The sequence below is a fragment of the Tribolium castaneum genome, unplaced genomic scaffold, assembly GCF_031307605.1.
Source record: "Tribolium castaneum strain GA2 unplaced genomic scaffold, icTriCast1.1 ptg000017l, whole genome shotgun sequence".
In the NCBI taxonomy this organism is placed as follows: domain Eukaryota; kingdom Metazoa; phylum Arthropoda; class Insecta; order Coleoptera; family Tenebrionidae; genus Tribolium; species Tribolium castaneum.
In genome coordinates this window covers 2,272-8,160 of record NW_026986632.1, presented here as the reverse complement: position 1 = coordinate 8,160, position 5,889 = coordinate 2,272, and the positions used below count along the sequence as shown (strand labels likewise).

The window sequence follows — 5,889 nt, the reverse complement described above, 5'->3', positions numbered from 1 at the left end:
TTGCAACAAGAAATTTCACGTCAAAGAAACTGAAAACATCGTATCCATGCACAAATATCGAATTACGTATCAGTTTAGGCAAATACAGCTTATTTTAAACGATTCCTTGCTATAAACAAGAAAAATTTTATCAAACATATTGAAAATGTCTTATTCTCGAAAATAAGAGCAAATTATGTATCAGTTTTAACAAAAGCGGATTACTCTGTTTGATTCTATGCTTAGAGTAGAGTAAACTACTATAAAACGTAATGAAAACTCTATATTCAAGCTCAAAAGAACAAATTACGTTATAGTTTTGACAAAAAAAAATTATTTCGGACGACTACATATTTCGAAGTAAGCAAACTTTAATTGAACAAGTGCAAAAGCTAATACTTTGCTTTAAAATAACGATTTATGTGGTAATATGGTATTTTGCATCTGTCCTATAAAAGTTTACTCGTTTCGCTCCATTGAATCATTCGAAATAAATTATTTTGACACAACAACGAAAATAATTTTTTTGTTTAAACTGTAACATGTCGTTTTTATAAAACGAACTAAGACGTTTGGCATCTGTTTAGTGAAAGTTTTCTCGTTTGGGGGCATAAAATCGTTTGAAATTAACAGTTCTGGTCAAAACTATAACGTAAATTATTTCTTTGAGACGAAATTTAAAGTTTTCATTAAGTTTTATACAAGTTTGCTCTATTCTAAGCAAAGGAGTAATCAGGATAAACTGCTTTTATCCAAAGTAATACATAATTTGCAGTTTTGAGCCAGAATAAGACGTTATTATTATTATTATTATTATTATTAACATAGATTCTTTGCTGAGGTTAACACCTTTATAGCAAAATATCAAGAAATACGGTTTCGTGTTAAATAAAACACCATTGAATAATGAAATATGAAATTCAATTTTAATCTACAGTTAAATTAGTTAATTAATAAAGGTTAATGTTAATTATTGTAATGTGTCATATTGATTCTTGAAGGAAGAAACAGTAACAGCTGCAACAACGTTATCAGGCAAGCCATTCCATATATCAAATGCACGATTTGTCAAATAATTCTTTCTAACGGTAGTCTTAAATGGTTCTTTTTTCAGCTTATAAGAATGACCTCTAAGTCTGTCATGATATTGAATTTGCAAGAAATTGCGTGTTACTCCAGGAAATAAACCATGAGTAAGCCGAAAAATTTGAATTGCATCTGCCCTGTTTTGACGAGCACGTAGATCTGGTATTTTGAGTATTTCAAGACGTTGTTCATATGAAACTTGTCTTAAACAGTGTGTCCATCTAGTTACCAGGTGCTGAGTTCTTTCCAGCAAATCAATATCCTTTAACAAATAAGGTCTCCAGACTGGAATGGCAAATTCCAAATGCGGCCTTATGTAAGTGATGTACACCTTTGAAATAAAACTGACTGAAGGATTTGGAAAAACATGCTTTAGCAAATAAAACATTTTACGCGCTCGACCCACTGATGCTAGACATTGCTCTGACCATCCTAACTTATCATTTACAATGACCCCTAGATCTTTGGTTGAGGTTTTTACACTCAGGAGTGTGCCATTTATATGGTAAAGGTACTTTGGGTTGTTGTGGCCACACTGAAGTACACAGCATTTTGCAATATTTAGTGGTATTTGCCACTTCTCGCTCCATTGGAAGATTAAATTAAGTTGGTCTTGCAAGTCCGTGACAAGTGGGTTAGCAAATAACTTAATATCATCCGCATATGCTGAATAGCTGTCCAGTGAAAACAATAAATCTGCTGTATATAACAAGAATAAAATTGGTCCAAGAACTGATCCCTGTGGGACCCCACTTAATACTGGTTTAGAGTACGAAAATTTACCACAGACTTTTACACAATAGTTTCGATTTGATAGAAACGCTCGGATCCAATCAAGCAAATTTCCTGTTACACCATAGGACTCCAGTTTTGCTAACAAGAGATTGTGAGGGACTTTATCAAAGGCTTTACTAAAATCAAGGTAAATTATGTCTACAGGTTGGTTAGTGTCTAACATTTTTGTCCATAGATTTGTGCAGGATAGCAAATTTGTGACAACTGACCTACCTGGTAAAAAGCCGTGCTGATGCTCAGGTATTAAATTATTTTTTCTCATGTAAGTTAATAGTTCCTTGACTATAACTTTTTCCATAATTTTACAGCATGTCGACGTGAGACTTACAGGTCTATAGTTAGCAGGATCAAGTTTATCTCCTGACTTGTACAAAGGCGTGATTGTTGCTTGCAACCACTCGTAGGGCAAAGTGCCTTGTAAGAATGATTTTGTCATCATTTTGGCAAGTGGGCCCGACAACGAAGCAGCACAAGTTCTCAGGAGTTTGGGAGGTATCTGATCCGGACCTGGAGCTGTATTTAATTTAATGGCACAGAGTTGGCTTTTTACCAGATCCGGAGTAAAATTAATATAAGACAACCCACTAAATGTACTTGTAGGCATAAATGACGGTATATTATTATTAATGTTTAAATTATAGGTAGCAGCAAAACTGTCCGCTAAAGTGTTTGCAGTTTCTGTATGATCGGAGCAGAGTAGACCTGAAGCATTTCGTACTAAAGGGACCGACACACGACTAGAGATAAATTTACGTACATGGGAATAAAATAGTTTTGGTTTATTTAATATAGAATTTTCATAATTACACCTGGCTATTTGTAAATCAGATTTTAGTTGGTTAGAAAATCTTTTATAAGCAGAAAAATTATCTTCAGTAGGCTTCCTTTTAAATTTTTTCCATAATTTAGCTTTGTATTTTATTTTGTCAAGCATGTGTTGATTTATCCACGGTTTATCTTTTCTCAGTCGGTTTGTAAACAGTCTGGAATTTGTTGTAATGCAAGTTTGTAAAATCGATTTAAAATGTTTCCATTGTTCTTCCGCATTTAGTGAATCTAAACCATTCCAGTCGTAAGTCAAGAGACTTTCGTCTATGCGAGTGTAGTCAACAATTGATGTTGTTTTAATTCTTGCATTTGGCTCTGAATATATCATAATTTGTAACTCAATTTCGATTTTTGAATGATCAGATGTACCTACAGGATTCGAAACGTTTAAAGACGATACAAGGTTAACGTCAGACAAAATTACCAAATCAAGTAATGAAGGACGTTGTTGGGATCTAAATCGTGTAGGTTCAGTGACTATTTGTGACAAATTATTCTCCAAGAGCAATTCAGAAAATTGTTTTTCGATGATTGTTTGACCTGTTGTGTTTTTAGCAGACCAGTCTATACATGGAAAATTGAAATCTCCCATGATAATTAAGTTAGGATACTGATTAATAGTTGATTGTATGGTATTAAATAGATTTTTATCATTTTCGTGATTGTTAAAAGACGCTCCTGTTGGTGGTCTGTAAATACATGCTATAACAAAGGTTTGTTCATTTCCTTCAAATTTTAACCATAGAGAATCATAAGGTTTAACAGATATGCAAATTTGAGTAATTTTAAAAAATTTTGAAATTTTAATTTTATCTACATAAAAACACACACCGCCACCTTTTTGAGATAGGCGATCATCTCTGTAAATAGAGTAATTTTCAATGTGTACAGCATCATCAGAGATAGACGGATTAAGCCAAGTCTCCGTGAGTGCGATAATAGAAGGTCTAAATTCAGTTACTTCCAATAACAAATCATTAAATTTTGAAGATAAAGATGCGATATTCGTATACAGAAGAGCCATTGAACAAGGGTAAATATTTAGTTTTTTTGATGTGAAATAATTTTTGGTACGTGGTTAACGTATTTAATTGTCAAGTCCTTTTCGCCAACATCAAGTCTTCGCTTTAATTCATCACGCAAATTGTTTAAATGCTTTAGTTGACCCGGGGTTTTATCATCACTAATAGTAATGTGAGCAAATTGTGGGTGCTGCAGCAAAGACGATTTTTTCTTCAAGCATAGACGTGCCATTTGTTGAGTTTTAAATTGCAATTTTAATAAGCGAGGTTTATCACCGACGGTTTTTCCTACGCGAAAAACATTTTCCGGACCAATCACAAGTGATGGATCAATGACCTCGAGGACATCATTTACCACATCCACGTCTTGTTTATTAGCGACAGGTTTAACATTGTACATAAAATAACGTTTTTAATCTTTTTAATGTAAGTTTTCGTGTTCAAAAGAAAGAATCGTCTAAAATAAGCAATTTGTGTCCAGACTGAAACGTAATTTGATTTTCTGGGCCTGATTTTCAGTTTCTTTGATGTAAGGTTTCTTGTTTGTAACAATGAATAAACGAAAATCATTGGTTTTAATCCAAACTGTGACATAAATCGTTTTTTAAAGGCGAAATCAGACGTTTTGTCTCTGTTCAGTAAAAGTATAGTGGTTTCAAAGCATAGAATCGTTTGAAATTAACAGTTCTCGTCAAGACTATAACGCAAATCTTTAAAGTGATACAAAGAAATAGTTTACGTAATAGTTTTGACCAGAACTGTTAATTTCAAACGATTTTATGCCCCCAAACGAGAAAACTTTCACTAAACAGATGCCTAACGTCTTAGTTCGTTTTATAAAAGCGACTTATGTTACAGTTTAAACAAAAACAAATTATTTGTGTTGTTGTTGTGTCAAAATAATTTATTTCTAATGATTCAATGGAGCGAAACGGGTAAACTTTTATAGGACAGATGCAAAATACCATATTACCACATAAATCATTATTTTAAAGCAAAGTATTAGCTTTTGCACATGTTCAATTAAAGTTTGCTTACTTCGAAGTATGTAATCGTCCGAAATATTTTTTTTTGTCAAAACTATAACGTAATTTGTTCTTTTGAGCTTGAATATAGAGTTTTCATTACGTTTTATAGTAGTTTACTCTACTCTAAGCATAGAATCAAACAGAGTAATCCGCTTTTGTTAAAACTGATACATAATTTGCTCTTATTTTCGAGAATAAGACGTTTTCAATATGCTTGATAAAATTTTTCTTGTTTATAGCAAGGAATCGTTTAAAATAAGCTGTATTTGCCTAAACTGATACGTAATTAGATATTTATGTATGGATACGAAGTTTTCAGTTTCTTTGACGTGAAATTTCTTGTTGCAAAAGGTAATACTTTGCTTTAAAACAACGCTTTATATGGTAATATGTGGTTTTGCATCTGCCCCATAAAAGTTCATTAGTTTCGAATCATAATTTCGTTTGAAATAAACAGTGCTGGTCAAAACTATAACGTAAATTATTTCTTTGAGACGAAATTTAAATTTTTCATTAAGTTTTATACAAGTTTACTCTATTCTAAGTAAAGGAGTAATCAGGATAAATTGCTTTTATCTAGAGTAATATATAATTTGCAGTTTTCAGCCAGAATAAGACGTTTTTAATCTTTTTAATGTAAGTTTTCGTGTTCAAAACAAAGGATCGTCTAAAATAAGCAGTTTTTGTCCAGACTGAAACGTAATTCGAATTTCTGTGCCTAAATAAAGGGTTTTCAGTTTCTTTGATGTAAGGTTTCTTGTTTGTAACAATGAATTAACAAAAATAATTGGTTTTTATCCAAACTGTGGCATGAATCAGCTTTAAGACTATAACGCAAATCTTTTATTTTGTGCTAAAATAAGACGTTTTTAGTCAGTTTGATATAAGCTTTCTTGTTCAAAGCAAAATATTGTCGAAAATCAACCGTTTTTGTCTAAACTGAAACAAAATTCGGTGGTTTGTGTCCGAATACAAAGTTTTCAGATTCTTTAATGTTAGGTTTGCTGCTTCTAACAAAGAATCAACGAAAATATTTTGTTTTAATACAAACTGCAATATAAAATGTCTGTATAGGACAAAACATGATGTTTGGCATCTGTTTATTAAAAATTTACTCGTTTGGAAGCATAGAATCATTCCAAATAAGCTAT

The 5,889-nt window shown here is 32.1% G+C and overlaps 1 long non-coding RNA gene across 1 annotated transcript; it reads left to right on the top strand.

Annotated features, from left to right (window-relative positions):
• Positions 1 to 1,354: 1,354 nt before the first annotated feature.
• On the top strand, positions 1,355 to 3,402 carry LOC107398903 (uncharacterized). The gene is made up of 3 exons (XR_010335840.1): positions 1,355 to 2,100; positions 2,169 to 2,450; positions 2,502 to 3,402. It is a non-coding gene; the product is annotated as an uncharacterized LOC107398903 (long non-coding RNA).
• The last annotated feature ends 2,487 nt before the right edge of the window (positions 3,403 to 5,889 follow it).